This window comes from Martes martes (genome assembly GCF_963455335.1).
Source record: "Martes martes genome assembly, chromosome: 7".
Classification (NCBI taxonomy): domain Eukaryota; kingdom Metazoa; phylum Chordata; class Mammalia; order Carnivora; family Mustelidae; genus Martes; species Martes martes.
Genome location: NC_137894.1, coordinates 110,055,545 through 110,080,145, shown reverse-complemented (window position 1 = coordinate 110,080,145; position 24,601 = coordinate 110,055,545). Strand labels below are relative to the sequence as shown.

The window sequence follows — 24,601 nt, the reverse complement described above, 5'->3', positions numbered from 1 at the left end:
ACATTTTATTTTATCTACTATTTTATCTATAGATACTATTCAAGTCATACAATTTATCTAAAATATTCAGAAACAACAGAACAGTTCAAAGTTGCAATGACTTAATCTCCAGGCTGAGGAGATGGAATCTAAAGCAACATTCTCTGATTCAGAGCATAATATTTTGCTCAAGATCTTTTTATTTCTATAGCACATAATGAACCAGATAATTCTTGTAAATAATCAGTAGCCTTTTTGAGATCACTACATAGCTAATTTTTTATATTACTAATTTCCCCAAGGCAAAAGGACAATTTCCATCACTTTCAATCCAAATATTCATTCAAGAAAGTTTAAACTGACTTTTTATGCCCGACATTTGCCATCTTCGAGAGTAAGTATGATTTTTAATATAAGAGAATTCTTGTAATTTATTTGACTTTTCTAAACAGGTAGGTTTTGGAGCTATAAGTGTTAACTATACAAGCCTATCAGTACATTTCTGATCTAACACTATACTCAAGAAAGCAACATGATTTTTCAATAGTCAGGAAACACCACAAGATCCAATATACCCCATTTCTAACAATTTTGCATTACTTCTCTTTATATACTCGAAGAAATCATAAATGCAGGTCTCTTCCCCTACCCACAAGATCTGTTAAAAAAAAATTCTTTGGTTATGCTTTAATGCTTTTTAAAAGAAATGCAACCCCAGCCCAAAAAAGCAATAGTAAAATCATCATGGTTTCTTTAACAATAACATTCTATTAATAAATTCTGTTAATAAAACATTCTATTAATAATTCTACTAATAAACATTCTATTAATACAATGACATTTTTATTTTTAAAATGTGTAACTGCATATTAAAAGGATTACATACCATCACTAAGTGGGATTTATTCAAGGAATGCCACGATTGTTCAACATATGAAAACTGATCAATGTAATACACTTCATCAACAAAATGAAAGAAAAACCCACATGATCATCTCAATTGATGTTAAAAAAAAAAAAAAAGCATTCGATAAAATCCAATACCCTCCCAATACCCTCTCATGATGAAAACAACCAAATAGGAACAGAAGGAAACTACCTCGACATACTATAAGCAATATATGAAAAACCCACAGCAAATATCATACTCAATGTTGAAAGACCAAGAGCTATTCCTCCAAGATTAGCAACAAGGAAACGGAAGCCCATTTTACCCACTTCTATTCAAGATAGTACTGGTAACTCTAGCCAGAGCAATATGGCAAGAAAAAAAAATATATGTATCAAGGCATCCAAACTGAAATGGACAAAGTAAAATTATTTATTTGCAGGTAATATAATCTTATGTGTAAAAAAGAAAAAAAACCTAGGGGCGCCTGGGTGGCTCAGTGGGTTAAGCCTCTGCCTTCGGCTCAGGTCATGATCTCAGGGTCCTGGGATCAAGCCCTGCATCAGGTTCTCTGCTCAGCAGGGAGACTGCGTCCCCCTCTCTCTGCCTGCTTCTCTGCCTACTTGTGATCTCTGTCAAATAAATAAATAAAATCTTAAAAAAAAAAAAAAAAACCTTAAGACTTCACAAAAAAGCTCTTAGAAGAAATGAATTCATCAAAACAACAAGATACAAAATCAACATACAAAAACAAACCACATTTCTACACAAAATGAACAATTTAAAAAGACAGTTACAAAAAGAATTCCATTAACAGCACCAAAAAGAATAAAATACTTATGAATTAAGTTGACCAAGGAGGCAAAAGACTTCTATAATGAAAACTACAAAATATTAATGAAATAAAGTAAAGAAGACATAAATAAATGGAAACACATCCCATGTTAGTAACACTGGAAGACTTAATATTGTTAAAATGTCACACTACCCAAAGAAATCAACAGATTCAATGCAACACTGATCAAAACCCCAATCACATTTTTTCTGATATAGAAAAACTCACCCTAAAATTCATATGAAATCCCAAGGGATCCCAAAGAGCCAAAACAATCTTGAAAAAGAACAGAAAAACTGGAGGACTTATACTTTCTGATTTCAAATTTTACTATAAAGCTACAGTAATCAAAACAGTGTGGTGTTGGGCCACCTGTTTGGCTCAGTCAGTTGAGCATCTCCCTTCAGCTCAGGTCATGATCCCAGAGCCTGGGATCCAGCCCTGTGTTGGGCTCCCTGCTCAGCTGGGAACCCACTTCTCCCTCCCCCTGTGTCCCTCCACTGACTTGTATTTTCTCTCTCTTTCTCAAATGAATAAAAACTTTAAAAAATAACAACAACAACAACAACAAAACAGTGTGGTGTTGCCACAAAAACAGACATATGGAACAGAGAGCCCAGAAATAAACCCTCACATATATGGTCAAATGATTTTTGACAAGAGTGCCAATAACATTCAATGGTGGGGGGGCTGAAGGGGGGAGGAAGACAGTCTTTTCAATAAATGGTGCTGGGAAAACTGAATATCCACATTCAAAAGAATGAAGCTAGACCCCTACCTAACATTTGTACAAAAATTAAGTCAAAATAGATCACGTACATAACTGTAGGACCTAAAATAATAAAACTCTCAGAAGAAAACATAGGACAAAAGTTTCATGATACTGAATTTACCAATGATTTCTTGGATATGGCACGAAAAGCATAAGGGGAAAGAAAGGAAAAATCAACAAACTGGACTTTATGAAAACTAAAACTTTTGTGCATCAAAAGATAACATCTATGAAGTAAAAAGACAAGCTAAAAGACTGAGATAGAATACTTGTAAATCATGTATCTGATAAGGGATTACTATCCAGAATATATAGAGAACTCCTAAGCCTCAACAACAAAAGACAAACAACCCAATTCAAAATTGGAAAAAAAGACAGGAATCGACATTGTTCCAAAGAAGATATACAAAGGGCCAATAAGCCCATAAAAAGATGTTCAGTGGCACCAATCATTAGGGACATGCAAATCAAAACCACACACACAAAAAACCCCTACAATTTCATACCCATTAAGATTGGCTACTATCAAAAAACAGAAAGTAACAGTTGTTGGCAAAGAGGTAGAGACGCTGAAACACTTGTGCAATGCTGATGAGACTGTAAAATGGTAAAATGTAAAATGTAAAATAGCTGCTGTGGAAAAATTATGGTGGTTCCTCAAAAAATTAAGAATAGAATTACTATATGACCTACCAATTTCATTTCTGAGCATATATATACCCAAAAGAACTGAAAACAGGGTGTTGAAGAAATATTTATACACTCATGTTCATAGCCACATTATGCACAATAGCTAAAATGTGGAAGAAACCCATGCTCAACAACCAATAAGCAGACAAGCAAAATGAAGTATATACAAACAATGGAATATTATTCAGCCTCAAAAAGGAAATTCTGTGCTATGCTACAACACGGATGAACCTCAAGGATATTATGCTAAGTGAAATAAGCCTCACAAAAAGACAAATGCTGTGTATGACCCCCCTCATATGAATTACTTAGAGTCAAATTCATAAAGACAAAAAGTACAATACTGCTTTCCAGGTGCTGGATGGAATAGAGAATGGGGAGTTATTGTTTAATAGGTATATTGTTTCAGTTTTACAAGATGAAAAGAGTTACAGGAGTTGTTTGACGACTGCATAGCACTTAAAGCACTGAACTGTACACTTAAAAATGGTAAAGATGAGGGGGAGGGGCACCAGGGTGGCTCAATCCATTAAACCTCTGCCTTCAGCTCAGGTCAAGATCCCGGAGTCCAAGGATCCAGTCCCCCATCGAGCTCCCTACTCGGCAGGGAGTGAGCTTCTCCCTCTGACCCTCCCCTCCCTGGTGCTTTCTCTCTCCCTCTCAAATAAATAAATAAAATCTTTCTTAAAAAATGGCTATTTTATCACAAAAAAAAGAGAAAAAGTATGACTAAAATAATCACCAAAAATTGGAAACTCCCCAAATGTCTATAAAGTGGTGAATGAATAAACCAACTACAGTATATCCCCATGTGGTAGAACACAGCTCAGAATAAAAAAAAAAAAGAAAGAAAGAAAGAAAAAAGAACAAATTACTAGTACCCACAACATGAATGAATCCAAATGCATTATGCTAAGTGAAAGAAGCTAGATTTTAAAAGCTACATACTCAATGAATCTATTTAAATGACATATCACAATAGGTAGACTATAGAGACTAAAAACAGATCAGTGGTTGCTATGAGTTGAGATGAGAGAGAGGTTGACTACAAAGAGACAACATGAGTGAATTTAAAAGATGATGGGGATGAATACATATTTGTCAAGACGCACAGACAACACTAAAAACAATAATTTTAATGTATGACTAAAATCTGGACAACAATCTATCCTTTAAAAGTCAGCTATAAAAATGTCCAAAAACTCTAAGATGAGTTGTTTATTTTCAACACCCAATATGTCACACAACACCAAAATTACAATGTAACATACTCAGCCACAACTTGTTTTTAACCAGCCTCTTAAAGTACAAAACTACTAAACAAGGAGTAAAACATTTTTTTATTTTATGCACTACAGATTATACATAGTAGGTAGTACCAAAATGTCTGTTAACTAATACATAATTCAGTAGAGTTTAGATTGACTTGGTCTTTCTAATTCACTGCCATGTACATACATAGCTTTAAACACAAAAGTATCCATTTCTCAACATATTAATTTATAATTAGAAAAGGGAAATGCTGTCCACAAAATATACTAACCTGAATTTGTTCAGTTAATCAATAAAGGCAATAGGACACACTTTATCTTGAATGAAAATACCACCTGGGTCATGAGTACGCAGCAACCTGAAACAACAAACAAACAAATGAAATTCAGTCAGAATACCTTCAGTTACTATACCATTTAAAAAAATCCTTTTTTTTCCCTTACAATACATCATAATGTGTAAAACTTTCACTTTTTTAAAAGATTTTATTTTTTTACTTATTTATTTGAGAGCGAGTAAGCAGGGGGAGGGGCAGAGGGAGAAGCCGGCTCCCCAGGCAGCAGGGAGCCTAACACTAGGCTCACTCACAGGACCCCGGGATCATAACCTGAGCAGAGGCAGATTCTTTTTCTTTATTTTTTTTAAGATTTTATTTTTTTTATTTTTCAGAGAGAGAGCACATAGGCAGGCAGAGTGGCAGGCAGAGGCAGAGGGAGAAGCAGGCTCCCCACCGTGCAGGGAGCCCGATATGGGACTCGATCCCACGACACTGGGATCATGACCGAGGCAAAGGCAGCCACTTAACCAACTGAGCCACCCAGGCATCCCCAGAAGGCAGATTCTTAACTGACTGAGCCACCCAGGCACCCCCACATAAAACTTTTATATATTTATTCACTTCTGTAAGCAGTGCTTTTCAAACCCCAATAAAGAATGGATTTCTATTGTAATCAAACACAGTAACACTCAGTGTCTTCATTTGCTTCATAGTTTATCTTAAAATTAAGTCAGCACCTATAAAACTTACTTTGTGAACACAAAATTCTTTAATTTTGCCTACTTTTTAACATACGGGGCAATCAGCTTTCTCTCTTCGCAGACTAATGCTCAAAATCTTCTACATCCCTCATACCACAATCAGCTCTACAACCTAATTTCTGACTCTCTTCTACAGAGAATTCCATTCAAGCCAAATTAACTTGCTTGTTTTTCACAGAACAATTTTGTCATTCTCAGCGGTCACCCTGCAACACACCATTCCTTCTTTTTAGAGCAGGGACTTTTTCTCCCTTATCCTCTTGGTGAATCAATGCAAATCCATCAATTTTTTCAAAATCCAGCCCCTCCATTTCTCCCTGAGAGCTGACATAATCACTATGTACTCCATTAATCTGTGCTAGAATGTGTTGTTGCCTTATACATGTGCCATCTCATGTGATCTTCTAATAAGGGACCCTATCTCTTATTTCTTTTGTCTCCCTAGTATCTACTACCATGTTTGACATATAGAAAGTTAACCATAGATTGACAAGTGAATGGTCTTAATAAAGATTCATACATCAAATGTTCATTGAATATGTATGTGCAAGTCCCTAAGTACAAAAACCCAAGAATAATACAGCGACACAATACAATCTTCAGAAATATGTCTTTCTGCCAACTACTTTACTACAGTCTTGGACTGACATTATTACTACGTGTGAGAAGCATTCTTTATCCAATAACATCAAAGTATACTGAAACCAATTTTTGGTAATTAGAAATAATATTGAAGGCATCATCACCAATTCCAACTCCTCTAGCATAAAGGTAAAACAACTATTTTCATTTTCAATTCCAAAAAAAAAAAAATCTACTCTGAGGCAGAACACTTATTAATAAGAACATTCAATAAATTACTCTAAGCTAAAAATAATAAGCACATTTGTATAGTGCTTTTCTATTTACATTATCTCATCTGCTAGATCTGGTTGAAAGACAAACCACTGCTAAGTCAACTACTGCCGGGGTCCATAAACAATTCCTAAATGGCTATCATCTATAAAAATCAGCCAACGCTCTTTCCTGTAACTTCACCCAAAAGTCTTTATCAACTTCCCACAATAATCCAGTTTAGGATCTATGCTTCTAGCTATTATGATTATGGAGTAACTGGTAACCAGATTTACCCCCAGACAGTAAACAACTACAAAACTAGACAAAACATATGACATAACAGTTTATGGACATTGGACAATAATTAGTGTAGATCTGCATTCCCTGAGAGAAGGAAACAAGCTAGATAAGCCCTGAGAACATCTTGACTTTCTGCCAAAAGACATGTATGTCCTAAACACCCCTGCAGGCAGGGAGATTAAAAGCACAGCACAGCAATCTACTTAACTTGAAGAGACAAAGATATAAATTCAGTAAGGTACAGGTAACAGGAATTACTGGAATAATGTACCAGAAAGGAGGGGTTATGCAGAAAAAAGCTCTAGACATCTAGGTAGGGGTCCACTTGAGTCTTACTCAATACTGATCTACATACACTTAGAGTGAAATTCCACAAGGCCAGGCAAAAAAACAACTGCTGAGGAGCTAAAACAAACAAAAACAATGCAAGGTTCAAATGGGGGCTGGAAACATTGGAGGGTTTTTTTTTTTTTTTTTTAAGATTTTATTTATTTATTTCACAGAGAGAGATCACAAGTAGGCAGGGGGGGGGAGGCGGGGGGGGGGGCGGGAGTGGGGGCGGGAGGGGGGGAGCAGGCTCCCTGCTGAGCAGAGAGCCGGATGCGGAGCTCAATCCCAGGAGCTCAATCCCAGGACCCCGGGATCATGACCTGAGCCGAAAGAAGAGGCTTTAACCCAGGCGCCCCAACATTGGAGGTTCTATCCAACCAGAGTAAAGAAAGACTCTTGTATACTCCAGGCAGTGAGTAGAGACCTCAGCATGGCTAAAAATCAGTCCTAGAATAAAGACTAATATCTAATGATCCCAAAAGAACTTAAAAACAAACATTGAAGGAACAACCAGGTCCTCAATTTAACATCTGTAACCAGATGACTAGCCAAATGGAAAAACTCATTATTCACGGGGCATGGGGCATCGGGTAAAGCACTCAGAAAGATTCTGCCTCAGCAGTGGGGCAATTAGATTAAATAGTCCCACTTACCAAAGATTAAAAGTAATACCTGAAAGGACCAAACACTTTCCAACTAACTTCAATACATTCCAGAAAAAGTTTCAAGAACACACAGAGGAATACAAAAATATCTGCACCCAACAAGGTAAAATTTACAATGTCTTCTTTTACATGCCTGACAAGCATCAACTGATTTCCAAGCAGGTTAAAAAAAAAAAAAAAAAAAAGGTACGAAAAAGAAAATACAGCCATAATTAGTAAAAATATCAATCAAAATCAGCCTAGACATGACACAGTTGATAAAATTAGGAAACCAGGACATTAAAAGTTGTTATAAATCCCGTATGTTCTAGAAGCTAGAAAAAAGGTTGACTACATTTTCAGTAAAGACAAATAAAAAGACTCAACCCCGAACATCTAAAAATGACAACTAGAATGTTGGAGATAATCTACCTGACAGTGAGTAAGATTTTCTACTCTGATGGATTCAGGGCTCTATTCCTGGTATTGTATGTGAGCTATGAGTATTGTATTGTTCCTTCAATTCCTTTTGAGTGGTTCTTCCTAGCCTCAAGTAGTTCCCTCACAGGCATGCACTGATGAGTACTCAACTGAATTCTTGAAAGGAACCTCACTGATTAGTACTCAACTAAATTCTTGAAAATTCTCTTGCAGCTCTCTCCTCTCTGATATTCTGCCCTGTGAACTCTAGCTACCTTGACTCCCCATAGCCTCCCAGCTCCTTCCCTTCAACTCAGGAAGATCTCTTGGTTCCTCCTGGGTTCTGTTGACCTGCTCCATGCCTAGAAACCCTCTCCAGGCTAGTGCATTCTTAAGTCTAACTTAATTTATTTCCTATTGCTCAGGGATCAGTCTTTTGCTGCAGATGGCAAATGTCTTAGAAACTGCTGTTTCATATCTTTTATCCAGTTAGGTTTTTTTAGGGTGGAAGTATACTAATCCCTGTTGGTCCATCTTGGGTTGGAAGCACTATCAGATTAATTTTGTGACAGCACTGAATGCTGACATTTTCAAAAAATTAGATATATTCAATTACCACCACTCATACATTAGTAAGTCATTCTAAAGCATATGATAAATGCATAACACATATTAGAAAAGAACAGTAACCATGAAAATGAAATAGACAAATAGTAGCTGAGCGCAAAGAATAAACAGGACCCAATAATCAAAAATAGCAAAAAGCTATTTGTTGGATGCATATTTAACAGCCAATGCAATTAATCTAGAGAGCAAGGTTTTCTACCTAAAAATGAGGAAAAGATTACCTATGGTATGTTGCTGAAGCTCCGGGTGGTCAAGATCAAAAACAAATGATAGGTAATTCCCAAGTTGCTTAGCAAGAGGCTTTTGATGTAAGCCAAGAGATGAAACCCACACACCCAATCTGCCTGAGGCTGGCTCTTAACTTTCCTGTGTTCACTGTAAACGATCCTTAGTAATCCAAGTTGCCTACACACTAGCTAAAATGGCGTTTGATGAGGCCACTTCAGAACTTGATATAGTGAATGAAGCCTCATCCAAAGACAGCAGCACCCTCATCATGCAGTTGTTCAGAGACAACCTAACATTATGGACATCAGACAGTGCAGAAGAATATGATGCCGCAGAAGGAGCAGAAAATTAAGTGCATACAGGATGTCATCCTTCTCCCCCTCAAGAAACCTTTTTACACATCTCCATTCCTTATTCCATTTGAATTTCCTATAGCAAAGAAACCCATTCATGTGTTTGGAATCACATGTTTATAGTCTTTTCACACTGTAGCTTTGGGAAAACCCCATTCCTTGATTTGTGTTTGCCTTGGCCTTCCTGGTGTGTAGTTAGTGCTGTAGAAAAGTATTAATAGCTTCATTTCGTATAAACATTAGTAACTTCTGAACACTTACGTAGAGGACTAAAAACATATCTGGCATTTAAGTAAGCTGAACCAGTTCTGCAAGTAATTGGGTTTTGTATTACTGTGAAGATATGAAAATGTAGTTAATTATCATTTAAAGAGTATTCTACATAACTTAATTTCTATTTTCCCTCCCTTACTTTTTTTAAGGGTTTCCTTTCAGTAAGCAACTTTCCATGATCTTAATGTATTCCTTTTTGGTAGAAATCCAGAATTATGAGATTAAATGGAAAAGCATTTGACATTTCTGGGCTGGATATCACAAAGTGAAATGCCTCCTGTATCCTGTATATGACTGAGGTCTTGTATGTCTATGACAACAGAAGTTTCCTTACTCACTCTTCATTTGCTGCTATTTAAGTTGACAACTTCCCTTCCTAACAAAAATTTACTTACACCTCCTGCCTTGCTTGGTAGTTCTGGTACTCACTTTACTATGTATCAGAAGTAGTATGTTGCCACTAGAATGCAAGCATTGTTTTGGGCAAGTTAATGTGCATGTCACTGATTAATACACTAGAAAGGGAAAATAAAGGACACAAGTCCACACCTAAACCTTGAGTACTTTTCCATGCAGATTTGTCCACATGTGAGAGGGTGTCCTATTTGTCCTAGTATTATTATTTAGAGAGTTGGACCACTATTGTGTGGTCATTGACTGTAGTCCCAAAATAGCCTTATGAAATGTTAAGCCTTATTTAACAGCACAGTAACATACAATATATATATATATATATATATAAAGAGATCCTTTTATAGTTATTATTAACTAGTCTGAAATCAGAAGGCAAAATACTAAAATTTCCATCAGTTATAATACCATCATTCCTTTTAAATTCCCATGGTAGTTTGAATTTCTAAATATTTTTCAACTTGCCTTACACTACTTTTGGCTGTTTTCCCCACCCCATCTCACAAGATTGTATATATCACATGAGCCAAGACTATGTGTATTCATTTTTATATCCTTTAGTGGTTTCTAACACACTGCCATCTTGACACTCATTAGCATTTAACATTTTCTGCTCATCAATATACCTTTTACCCATCTCACAAGGATATTGCAAGGATCAAAAAGAGTAATATTTGTGACAGTACTTTGCAAATAAAAATGTTTTGCTGATGTCAGATGAATTCTATTTCATTATCTATGGTTATCCTAAATCTTAGCTGGCAAAGTAGTAGAAGGCTCTGTGGAATGAAAACAGAACTGGCCCTCATGATTAGCATGAGTTTGATGGTGGCTCCACACTCTCCTTTACTCTGTCCCCTTTTCTACTGGTCCTAGAGTCCACTTAATGATGGCAGGAGTCATCATCCCAACAGCATCCCAGCCCCCATATCATCTGGCTTTTTTATGGTTTCCAGCACCATCTCCAGTTCTAGCTCCCAGGCTACAGTTCATAGTGACTGGCCTTTTTGCTACAGTTTTCTACCCGGCCCTTCCCTTACTGGATAAGATACAGAGAAAAAAAAATCAACAAGGCAGAGGCTTATGATCTAACATTATCTCTGTAATGCTGAATAAAAAAAATCACTTGTGCCTTTTTTTAAAATGCTAGTATAAATATGTAACATTGCCTTAGCTGCACGTTAAGTAGGATATGAGGAGCTCAGGATGCCATGACTTTCAATATTATCGTGACTTTCAAGAACACATTCTGGCACTGAGCAAAGATTCTTAAAATAGAGATGAAGAAGAGTCTTTGAATCTAGCCCCAGCTCTGAACATCAATTTACTACATGATTTTGGATGTAACATATCACTTCCTTAGATTTCTAGTCATTCTTCTACAAATGAAAGAACTGAAAAAAAATTGTTGAAGTCTCTTGCAGCTCTAAAATTCTGGGAGTAAAAGCCTAAAACTACACCTTCGAGGAGCCATTAAAATTCTTCAGCTTATATCCAATTCACCTTTATGCCTTACTACTAAACCTGTCCTCTTCCCCAACAACATTCTAAATAATTCATCTCGACAAGACATTATTTGAGTAACCAGCTCTGGAAGCAACTGTTTTCTTTAATCACTTGCTTAAAAAATTTCTTTCCAGTACAAAAACTGATTTTTGCTTCATTATTACAAAACAGAGATGTTTTCCTCTAACTCTTTACCATCAAACAGACAGTGATTACAACTCCCTAATTTACTGGAAACTGAATGAAGTTCAGTAAAAAAATTACATAAATCACATAAAATTTACTTTCCAAAACCAGTACTGGACAACTTCAGTCCTACTACATTAAAAAAATTGTCTTAAATTTTAGTATAGTTCTATATTACAGACCCGTTACAACATACAAAGAGTTTTTGTACGTGGCACATTCTCCTATGTTTAATATTTTGCATTACTATGGAACACTTGTCACAATTAATGAAAAAAATGTTAATATACTTTACTAATAAAACTCCATCCTTTATTCAAATAAATATATTAAATATCAAAAAAAATTTCAAAGCACTCTTAAAAAGAGCAATGAAAACATAATATAACACAATGAAAGCCACACAGTAAACAGAACACATAGTAAATATAATAAATAATTGCGAGAGCTAAAAAATCTAGCATATCGGTGTCAATAATAAATGCAAAGAGTTTAACTCCTCTATTAAAAGAAAAAAAATGGGTGCCTGGGTGGCTCAGTGGGTTAAGCCTCTGCCTTCGGCTCAGGTCATGATCCCAGGGTACTGGGATTGAGCCCCGCGTCGGGCTCTCTGCTCAGCAGGGAGCCTGCTTCCTCCTCTCTCTCTCTGCCTGACTCTCTGCCTACTTGTGATCTCTCTATCAAATAAATAAATAAAATCTTTAAAAAAAATTAAAAATAAATAAATAAAAGAAAAAAAATTTTTAGATTGGCTCATGAAGTAAAACCCAATAGTATATTATACAAGGAATACCTAAAAACAAAGTCATTAAGAAACATTAAAAGGAAAAAGATATGAGCAAAGGAATAATGGGCAAATACAATAAAAAAGAAAACAGAGGTTATGATCTTAATAACTGACAAGGCAGAATTCAGGCCCAAAAAACACCTAGCAAGACAAAGTAGGGCTTTTTCTATGCTAAAGGACAAATTAACAATGAGGAAGATAAATCAATTATATATACTTTTGCACCAAATAACCCTGTTACAAGCTTTAGAAAACAAAAATCTAGAATAGCTGTACAAAAAAATTAATAGAAACAGAGTAATAGTAGCTGAAACTATAGAAGACCAAAACCATGTAATCAGTAAGGTAAATTATTGTAACATATTGAACTTACTACATTGAATTTTGTATTTTGATAGAGAAAACAATCTCTTTCCATGTGGACATGGACTATTCACAAAAACTGATCATATATAAGGTCATACAAAAAATTTAAGTTCACAATACTAAAAATATCACAACTTATGTTTTCTGATCACAGTGCAATATAACAAAAAGCCCTCACTCCCGCAGGTTAAAAAAGTGTTACCTTAAACAACTTTTGAATGAAATGGAAAAAAACAAAATTGTATAATACAGAAAAAAAGATCAGTTCCAATGGATCAGAGACCAAAAGATAAAAATTAAAACCATGAAAGTCCTGTAAGAAAACATAAATGATTTCAAATATAACCCAGGAATAAGAAGTCAATCTAGCAGTGATTCAAAATCTAAAAGCAGAAGATATAATTTTTAACTGATATATTCAACAAAACCTATTTTTTAAAGTTGGAATGGCCAAAACCCCCCACAAAACTATAAGTAATGGCAAAAAACAAACTGTGAGAAAATATGTAGCTACTAACCACTACTGTACATTTGAATTGTGGCCAGTCCAAACTCAGAGGTGCTGGAAGTATGAAATGCACCGAAGATTTTGAAGACTTGGTACAAAGAGGAAAACAAAATACCTCATTTATAATTTTTATATTGATTACATGCCAATGATAATACTCATTTTGAGTGTTGAAATGATAGTATTTTAAATTTATGTGGTAACATCTGGATAAATAGTTAAGTTAATCATAATTAATTAAAACTATATTTTAATTTTTTAATGTGCAATTTAAGTTTTCTAATAGCCACATGTGGCTCACATTTGCCTTCCTATCAGATAGCACTAATTTATATTCTGATCCAACAATTTCCCATCTCTGCAGCCATTCTAAAGATACACTTTCACAAATACAATATAACATATGGAGGTTATTTCAGTGAGACATCATTTGTCATGGAAAAGATTAGAAATATCCCAACAGAGTCAGAATGAATAAGTTATAGTACATTAACACAGCAGATATTATATAGCTGTAAAAAGGTATGAAGAGGATCTCTATGTATACATTGCTTTCCAGGATATACTGTTGTGTGAATAAAAGCAGAGTACAGAACAAATATGAGGTATGCCAGGTTTTAAGGAAAAAAAGTAAATATAGTCTTATTTTTTAAAAAACCAAAATACTGAAAATACCAAAATTAATAAAAATAGTTACTTGTAAAAGGCAGGGAAGGGAAAGGGGCTAGGAGGCAGGAGATATAGGTAAAAACAAGACTTATCTAAGGGCATATAATTAAAGTTTTGATTTTTGCATTAAATGAATGTTTTACATATTCAAGAATAAAATTAAATCAAAAGGAGAAACAAGGGGCACCTGGGTGGCTCAGTGGGTTAAAGCCTCTACCTTTGGCTCGGGTCATGATCCCAGGGTCCTGGGATTGAGCCCCGCATCGGGCTCTCTGCTCAGCAGAGAGCCTGCTTCCCCCCCTCTCTGCCTGTTCTCTGCTTACTTGTGATCTCTATCTGTCAAATAAATAAATAAAATCTTAAAAAAAAAAAAAAAGGAGAAACTAAAACCCCAAAACTTATACTGTGTTGGTAAAATAACTACAGACAAAAACAATTTAAAATGACTCTGAAAGACAGCACTCTGGCAATAGGATATATTGGTAGAATATATTCTAAACAGAAAAAAAAACTATTAAAGAAAGCTTGAAGTTCAGTTTTACGATATTTGATAATACTAATTCTAGTATTATTTGTGAACAATTTTTTATATGGTATAGAATAAATCAAATAGATAAATCTGTTATTAGGAACTAACGTATTGTATGGTGGGGAAAACAAAATATTCATAAAATGAAAAAAATTAAGACAAAATAGACTGTTAAATTTGAATTGATACACAGATTTATTTTTTTAAAAAACTATATATTTCTTAGTTTTGTCCAATAAGAAATCTTAGAAGCAATGATGCCCCTGAAAAATGAACCTAGCACCCAGGTCATGGTATCTAAATCTTGTTCTCATATGCAAAGCAGGAAATAAATAAAGTGAGCCTGGGACATCATTTTATGCCTGATGTAAAGAGTTCAAAGCTCAATAAAGGCCCAGCAAAAAGACACACAGAACATACACACACACATAAGTAAACTTGAAGGGGCTCCCACTGGTCAAATTTGAACATCAAATTAAAAGCCATAAATAACTGTAAATACATAAAAATCAATGAGACTCTTGATTAAAAACAAGTGGAAGAGGAGGGAAATTCCATGTCCTATATAATAGAATATGTTTGTCCAGACCAAATCCTCCTGTAGGTAACAATTATAAAACTTGAAAAAGTACAAACAACAGTAACTATCTGAAGGCACAGGAACACTGAACAGAAGCAGGCAGACTCTGGAGGGCAGTATATTCTTGGAACAAAAGAATGGCAGCAGTCAGTTTCCTAATTCCCACAGATACCCACAAGTTTTAATTACCGCTTTTATCTCTTTCAGAATACGAGAGGAAGCTTTCAAAGCAACTACCAACACTGGAAAGTGGGTGGAAATCACAGAAAGAAGAGAGTCAGAGAGGTAAGTCATACATCCTACATGTAACTCTGCCCAAATCTTTGGCAGACCAACTGACCAATGAACTGTATATATTCAGGACACACAACATTAATGATTGGGGGGGGAAAAGAAACCCACACTGACAACTCAACTGCCTCCTAAGATACAGAGTTTGTAGTATGAGTATAACCAAATTAATTGCCTGCTGACACAAAGGCATCAACCCTTTTATAGAGGAATATAATGGAATTCCATAGCATTCATAACATAAAAGACCATAATCCAAATTTATTTGGCATACAAAGGTCAAGAAAATAAGACCAAACAACAACAAACAAACAAACAAAAAATACATAAACATCAACCTTATAAAATCAGATGTTGGTATAAATAAACAAGGATCTTAAAAGAGCTATTATAATTATGCCCAGTGAATAAAGGAAAATATGCTCATAAAGAAATAGAAACCACAGAAAAATAAGCTAATAGAAATTCTAGAACAATAAGAGTATCTACAATAAAGAGAACATATTGGAAATGACATAAGAGTCAGTGAACCTAAAGTTAGATCAATAAAAACTTAACTTTCCCAGAACTTCCTCATCTTATAACTGCAAGTATGTACCCTTTGACCAACATCTCACTTTTGCCATTCCCTAACCCCCAGAAACCACCATTCCACTGTGTCTAGCAGTTCAGCTTAATCAGATTCCACATATGCAATTCAAGTACCTATACTGTATGAAATACAGTTGTCTTTCCCTGACTTATTTCACTTAGCTTATAATGCCCTCAACATCCATCCATCTTGTCACAAATGAGAGGAAATCCTTCTTTCTCACAGCTGAACATTCCATTGCACATATATTATGTACCACATCCCTTCTGTCCATTCATCCACTAACAGGTGTCTTGGCTACTGTGAATAATGCTGCAAAGAACATGGGAGTGCAAGTATCTCTTCAAGATCTAATTTTCACTTTCCTAGATATATACCCAGAAGCAGGACTGCTGGATCATATGGTAGCAGCCCTATTTGTAACTTTTTGAGGAACCCCCATACTGTTTTCCATGGTGGGTGTACTAATTTACATTCCCACCAACAGTTCACAAGAGTTCCCTTTTCTCCACAGCCTTGCCAACACTTATTATCTCTTGTTTTTTTGGTAACAGCCATTCTAACAGGTGAAGCTTATATCTCATTGTGGTTTTGATTTGTATTTCCCTAGTGATTAGTAATATCAAGCATCTTTTCATGTAACTAAGCCATTTGTATGTCTTCCATGGAAAAATGTCTATTAGGTACCTTTGCCTATTTTATAACTGGATTAAAAAATTTCTACTATTGAGTAGTTTAAGTTCTTCATATATTTTGGATATTAAACCCTTATCAAATATATGACTTAGAAATATTTTCTCCCATTCCGCGGTTGAGGTAAGTTCCTTCTACACTCAATTTGTTGACAGTTTTTATCTGATGTAAAGGATGTTGTGTTTTGTCAAATACTTTTTTTTTTTAATAAACATATAATGTATTTTTATCCCCAGGGGTACAGGTCTGTGAATCGCCAGGTTTACACATTTCACAGCATTCATCATAGCACATACCCTCCCCAATGTTTTGTCAAATACTTTTAATGCATCTATTGAGATGATATGATCTTTATCTTTCATTCTATTAACTTGATGTTATCACATTTATTGATTTGTATATGCTGAACCATCTTTGCATCCCAGGGGTAAATCCACTTGATCATGGTTTATGATCCTTTTAATATATCTGAATTTCATTTGATATTTTGGTAAAGATTTTTACATCCATGTTCATCAGGAATACCAGTGTAATTTTTCTTTACTTTGTAGTTTCACTGACTGGCTTTGGTATCAGGATAATGCGGGCCTTGCAATATGAGTTTAGGAGTATTTCCTTCCTCTTATGGTTTTTAATAAGAGTTTGAGAAAGACTGATATTAACTCTTTTTTAAACATCTGGCAGAATTCACCAGAAAATTCATCTAGGACTAGAGTTTTATTTATTGAGAGGTTTTTGATTACTGACTAAATCTCCTTACTAGTAACTGGTCTGTTCAGATTTTCAATTTTCATGATTCGGTCTTGGTAAGTTGTATGTTTCTAGGAATTTATCCATTTCTCTAAGTTGTCCAATCTGTTAGCATATAATTGTTCATAACGATCTTACGATCCTTTGCATTTCCATGGTCTCAGTTATAACATCTCCTCTTTCATTTCTGATTTTGAATCCTCTCTCTTTTTTTCTTGCTGAGTTAGCTAAGGGTATGTCTATTTTATCTTTTTCAAAGAAAACAGTTCTTAGTTTCACTGATCTTTTCTATTGTCTTTTTAGTCTCGATTTCAATTATTTCCACTCTGATCTTTAGAATTTCCTTTTCCCTACTAACTTAGAGTTTAGTTTGTTCTTTTTTTTTTTTTTCCCTTGTTCTTTGAGGTACAGAGTCAGGTCATTTATTTGAGCTCTCTTTTCTTAATGAAGGTGTTTCTTACTATAAACTTTCCTCTTAGAATTATTTTTACTGTACCTCTTATGTTTTGGCATGTTATATTTCCATTTGCATTTGTTTCAAGGTAATTTTTTATTTGACTGGTTGTTCAGTAGTATGTTATGTCGTCTTCACATACATGAATTTTCCAGTTTTCTTTTTGTAGTGGATTTCTAGTTTCATACCATTGTGGTCAGAGAAGATGCTTAATATAGAAAAGCTATTTTGTATGACACAATAATAGTTGACAACTATATTTGTCAAATTGCATAAAATATACAACACAAAGAAAGAACTCTAATGTAAACTATGGACTTTATTTAGTAATAATGCAATAATATTGGCACATCAATTATAACAAATGTGTCATTCTAATACAAATGTATTATAAATGTAAATAACACGGAGGGAACTGGGGAGCAGTGGGTATGAGAACTCTGTACTTTCTAATAAATTTTTCTGTAAACTTAAAAGTTCTCTAAAAAAATTAAATATATTTTTTAAAAGATGGTATAAGCAAAATCAAAAGAGGTGAAAAACTGACAGAAAATATATACAACATACATTACAGATAAAAATCTAATATCCCTAGTATAGAAAGAATTCTTAAAAACTGGATAGATAAATTGGCAATAGATAATTCACAAATAATACATTAAAACTGCCTTTAAACATACAGAAAATTTTTAACCTCACTCATTACGATGACATGCCACTTTTTACCCATCCCCCCAAATTTTAAATATAATATTCTGCTGCCAAAACCACAGGAAAACAGGTACTCTCACAAATTGCTGGTGATAAGGTAAATTGGTACAATGCTAATGGAGAAAAATTTACAACAGCTAATAAAACTTATAGGGTATTTACCTTCTAACTTAGCAACTTTCACTTCTAGAAATTTACCCTAAAAAATCCCCAAAAGTATACAAACATATATGCACAAAGTTTTTCATTGCAGTATTGCTTTTAATTGCAAGTTAATGGAAAAACATTATATGCAAAAGAAAATCCTAAATTGGAGCTTGGTTGAATAACCTATCAACATCCATACAATCAAGTACTATGCAACCATAGAAAGTTGAGGAAGATCAGTGACTTCCAGGATACATTAAGAGAGAAAAGTAAAGGGCAAAGAATATTTAATGTATGTAAACTTTTCAATGTGAAGGGGAATAAAGAAAATATCCATGGATCAGAATAAAATAAAATAAAGATTTAAACAAGAAAATTGTAAGATTGGTTACTAGCAAGGAGTGTATATCAGTATCTGTGGCTGCTTTAATAAACTATCACAAACCTGGAATCTTAAAACAAATTTACTCTTAACAGTTCTGAAGGCCAGAAATCCAAAATCAGTTTCACTGAGCTGAAATTAAGGTGTCAATAGGGCCTCACTCCTTTAGGAGTCTCTAGGAAAGAATCTGTTCCTTGTCTCTTTCAGCCAACATTCCTTGGCTTGTACCTACATCACTATAATCTCTACCTCTATGATCATACTGTCTTTTCCTCTTCTGTGTCAAGTCTTTCTTTGCTTCCCTCTTACAAGAATGTATGTGACTGTATGTAGGACCTACCCAGGGTAATGTCTCCATCTCAAAAGCCTTCCCTCAATTAAATGGGGTCTACAAAGACCCCATTTTCATATAAGATAACATTCACAGGTTCAAGAGATTAGTGTATGCATGTCTCATGTCTTTTAGGAGGTCATTTTTGAGAGGGTATATGAAAATGGAGTGGAAGAGATGGGGGAATGACATTTGAGAATACCTTTTCATATAGTTCGGACTCCTGTTAATGAACTCCTATAGTTCTCAACCATATGAGTGTTTCACATACCCCCCAAAATACATAAAATCACCAAATATGGAAGGGGGTGAGCCCTTAAAGTGGTATATAAACAGAAGGAACCAGACCTAAAAGCATTTCAAATAATTAACACATTACCACTAAAAGAAAAATAGGGCCACTGGGGAGAACTAACTGAACTTTTTTTTTTTTTTAAGATTTTATTTTATTTATTTGTCAGAGAGAGAGAGAGAGAGAACAAGCAGAGGGAGCAGCAGGTGGCAAAAAGAGAAGCAAGTTCTCTGCTGAGCAAGGAGCCTGATGTGGGGCTTAATCCCAGGACCCTGAGTATGATCTGAGCCAAAGGCAGATGCTTAACCCATCCAGACATCCCCTGTAGTAACTTCTAAGTATGGTATTTTGTTTATATTCTCAAGCTGAAAACAAAACTAACATTATTCTGTTTTGACCACTGGAATGGGTTATCAATTTTGAGGCTATCTTTCATGCATTCTAAGATTAACTGAATAAGCAAATGAATTGTAAATAATCAGAGCCAGGTGTCTCACTGTAAGCAAAGGGAATTACAAATACTTGAAAAATTAAGTCTGGAATGAATCCTGGGGTACTAGATTGAAAATGGAGCTATCAACGAGCTCAGTTATAGATACACATCATAGAAATATAAATGGATATGAATGTATCAGCATGTATACTCGCCTAACTCTGTCTAGAGGGCCTGGAAGCAATGACACCCCAGTGACAATGAGCACAATAATTAGCACCCAGACCTTTTATCTAAATACTCTTCTCCACTAAGAGGACTGAGACTTCTTAGAAAAAATGATTTCACCTCAGTGGCTGAGACAGTAATACAAGACAGACCCAAAATATCTTGTGCCAGAAACTAAGGAAATGCTCAAAGAATCATGGAAATATGTCTTAAGAACACAGGAGTTTGCCTAAAGGGACCAGATTTACAACAATCTGAGAATCAAAATAAATGACAGTAATTTGATAGCACTAAGTAAAATAAGAACCTATGCATATGTACATGTTAGAATGTCAACTAATTAAAGGAGAAATCACCATTTGACAACCACAATATTAATAATAATGATTCAGTCAAAACTCCTCAAAGAGATACCAAAGTAGTTAAGGAAAGTCTGATGAGAAACAAAGTATTTACACAGTCTCAAGTATTTCCTCACAATATACTTATTAATAGCAAAGGAAAAAAAATAGTGAACTGTTACAATGAAGAAAACTGGCAAGTGATTAAAGCTAACATCACTAGTGATGGGAAAAATCAACATCATGTGTCTCCAACAGAACACCCTGAGAAGGACACAACAGCACTACTGTGTAGTCCTGCAAAAAATTCATAACCTGATTCTATGAAGATAAAATATTAGACAAATTGAGGGACATTCTACAAAATAACTGGGCCACACTCTTCAAAAAACTCAGTGTTATAAAAGGAAGACAGAGTGGTGCCTGGGTAACTCAGTCGGTTAAGATCTGCCTGCAGCTCTGGTCATGATCCTGGAGTCCTGGGATCAAGCCCTGCATCAGGCTCCCTGCTCACCAGGGAATCTGCTCCTCTCTCTGGCCTTCACCTATTCTGGTGCACTCTCTCTCCAATCCATCAATCTTTTTTTTTTTAAAGATTTTATTTATTTATTTGACAGAGAGATCACAAGTAGGCAGAGAGGCAGGCAGAGGGAAGGGGGAAGCAGGCCCCCTGCTGAGCAGAGAGCCAGATGCTCCATGCTCAATCCCAGGACCCTGAGATCATGACCTGAGTCGAAGGCAGAGGCTTAACCCACTGAGCCACCCAGGTGTCCCTCAATCAATCAATCTTTAAGAGACACAAACATTTCCAAATTAAAGAAAATGAGAACTAAAAGCAACTCATTACCCAGAATTAGATCCTGGGCTAGAAGAAATGTTTCTTCTTTTGCTATATTATTTGGTCAATTAGTGAAACTTAAATTCAAAGACTAAATATTTAGTAAGTATAGATATAGTAAATGAATATGGTTTATAAAGAATGTCCTTAATTACTTCAGGAAACTACCCTAAAATTTCGTAAAATACACATTGCGTTTTCAGAGGATCATGTCTGCAACTTTCAAAGAGTTCAGGAAAAAAATATGTATATAATAAAAAGAGAATTATTTAAAACACTGTAAAATATTAACATTTGGGGAACAAGACGAAAGATGGTATACCATTTATTTTTGCAAGTCTGAAATTATTTTAAAAATATGAAACTTTAAAAAACTTTAAAGGTCGCTAAGGTAGTAATTTTGAGATTGGAAAACAGATTCCAAGGAACTGACCCAGGATCAGCTAAAGGGTAGGAAAGATTCTGTGACACTCTAAGTTCCAAAATTATATAGTACAGCAGGGTAGGGACAGAAAACGTGTCTGTCTATATTTTCCTTGAGTCTTAATCCCAGTTCCAGCCAGTGCCTCCCACACCAGGCATACTCAATAAACATGTGTTAAATGGATGAAAATATAAGTAACAACCAACAATGATAATCTGCAAGATAAAATGAACTGAGCTGTTTAGAAATAAGTCCTAAAGATAAAAATTAAGTTTCCACACATATTTTAGCAGCAGAATCTTTTTCTCTACTAAAAACAGAACCTCAATGCAGGAAAACAAAGTGAGGTCACTCTAGTTTTAATGTGAATCTGATGAAGATTTGGAACACCTCAACTTCTCTTCACCCAGCATCAAGACTCCAACACCAACTTTTTAAGGTTCAAAAGCTCTAAGAAGGTAATTTAAAGATACCTTTAAAGTCTTATTTAAAGAGCCTTATTTTGAAGCTCTAATACTAGCCTCCACTGATACAAACTTTTCCTTGCTTTTTCTAAACTTTGATCCAAAGAATCACCCAACTCCAAGACAAAATTATTTCCTTTTCACTGTTCTAAGCCTTAGAACTGTTAAATAATCAATATTCAGAATTGGTTCTTCTCAAGAACCTTCAACTACCTGGATTCCATTAAAACACACAATAGCTTAAAGCTATAACATTTATCTCAAAACAAGAAGTTGAACAGGAAAATCCAGTCTTAAAAAAATTATCAGTAAATAATAACCCTCCCCAATAACTAAAAGATACAGCCACAAACTGGCCTATTGCATATATAGTATGACGTACACATCCACTGGAATATCCAAAAATCCCTTCAGGGATCCACAAAGCCAAAACTATTTTCATAATAACACTGTGGTGATATTTGCCCTTTTACAGTTAACATTTGCATGCACAGTGTCTTAGAATGAATCAAGGCACTGGCATCAAAACTATATTACTAGTCATTGTATGCTTCAAAGACACACAATGTTGGGGGAGGGAGGCAGTAAAGGGCGGCTAGTTTAACTTAAAATTTCTCATTTTTTAAATTCTCATCCTTTGAGAATGCATCTTTTTAATTGTCTATGTATTGAAACAGAAGTATGCATAAAGCATTTCTGTGTGTACCAAAAAACAAGAATTGTCTTGTCAGAAACCACCTATAGGATTGTTCAAGCTACAAGCTGAAAGAGCCACTTTCCATGGGATACTGTTTTTACTTGAAAGAACTCCGGTTCTCCAGACTTGTGCATTTGGCAGACATTTTCTTGAAAATGAACAAAGGCTATCTTTTTGTGTGTACATGTATGAACATACCATTTAAAGACATGTGCTCCCTGCCCCAGCGAACCCTGCCAGGAGAGCTTCCTGGCATGGTCACTTTTTAATCCAAAACCCTTTGTACTGCTCCATGTCAAAGCTGTCACAGAGCTCTGGCTCTTCCTTTGTCTCTCTGCACTGGGCCTCACATTTCAGGAACCAAGGCCTGCCTCTCCTCTGGGAATGGGATAGCCAGGTCTACTGGCATCTCAAGCATTCGTCATGGCTCCCAATAAGAGATGTGGATGGTGGAGCTGTCCTGCTTGACCAGGAGCACCTGGCAGAGGTGTGCACAGGCTTGTTGGTACACATGTGTGAGCAAGGCTCTGTTGCTGTCAGCCTTCCAGAACGTGCACAGGTGGCAACGTGCAGAGGGCAGCCCCATTAACATGTGCTGCCACAGCAGGCTGCAACAATTGTGTTAGGACAGGCTAAGCAGACCAGGACACTTGGAGTCCACGTGGCCTCTGAGTGCACCAGACACTTGGCCTTCCTGCACACAGTAGGGCATGTGCTCCAAGCAGGTGGCCCATGGTGGCCATTCCTCCTGAGAGTCCTTGTGGTACGTGGAAGCTCACAGTTAGCCACTGGCCTGCTGTGCAACCTGCCCCCTTACTGAGCTCTGGAGCAGCCTCGGGAATCAGCATCCCAGCCACCGCTGGCTAGTCTGGAGCGCCAGTGATGCAGGCAAGGTAATGCACACCCTCACAGTAAACCCAGCACCCTGTCCTCCTGTGGCATTCAGTAAGCCTATCTTTTAAAGTGACAGTTTCCAATGATAAAATTCAAACTTTCAAGTTGAGAAAATATGCATTCATTGTCATGAACTTAACATCTTACTTTTCTAATGAGATTGGTGGTGCTATTAACAAGTGATTTTTTTTTTACACTGTATAATGAAATGCATCATGTCAACATTTGGAAGATCCACATAACTCAGTGAACCAATATTTTCCAAATGACCCAAGCTTAATGTTACAAAACCATGCGTGGATTAAAGAGCCAATCAATGAATACAACATAGCCATGGGTTTTAATGTAATAAAGTAAAAAGTAAAAAGGTTTAACTGATATAGTTTCGGATTTCACAACTTAGAAAACTGCCATGTGTCAAATTTTGATGCAGTATCAAATAGGATATCCATCATCATTTAAAAAGCTAAAATTACCCCTCTTCCAAATATATATGTATGTGAGGCCATATTTCCTTCATATACTTCAACCAGAACAATGTATCACAATGCACTGAATGCAAAAGCAGAAGTAAAACTCCAGACACCTTCTGTTAAGCCAGACATTAAAG

At 35.6% G+C, this 24,601-nt stretch overlaps 1 protein-coding gene across 2 annotated transcripts in view; it reads right to left on the bottom strand.

The window, feature by feature from the left end:
- FUT8 (fucosyltransferase 8) overlaps positions 1-24,601 on the bottom strand; it is a 304,241-nt gene that overhangs the window by 253,112 nt on the left and 26,528 nt on the right. For both annotated transcript variants that reach the window (XM_080808026.1, XM_080808027.1), the window contains exon 2: positions 4,709-4,795. The gene's annotated coding sequence lies outside the window, so the exon portion shown is untranslated. The remainder of the gene's footprint in view (positions 1-4,708; positions 4,796-24,601) is intronic.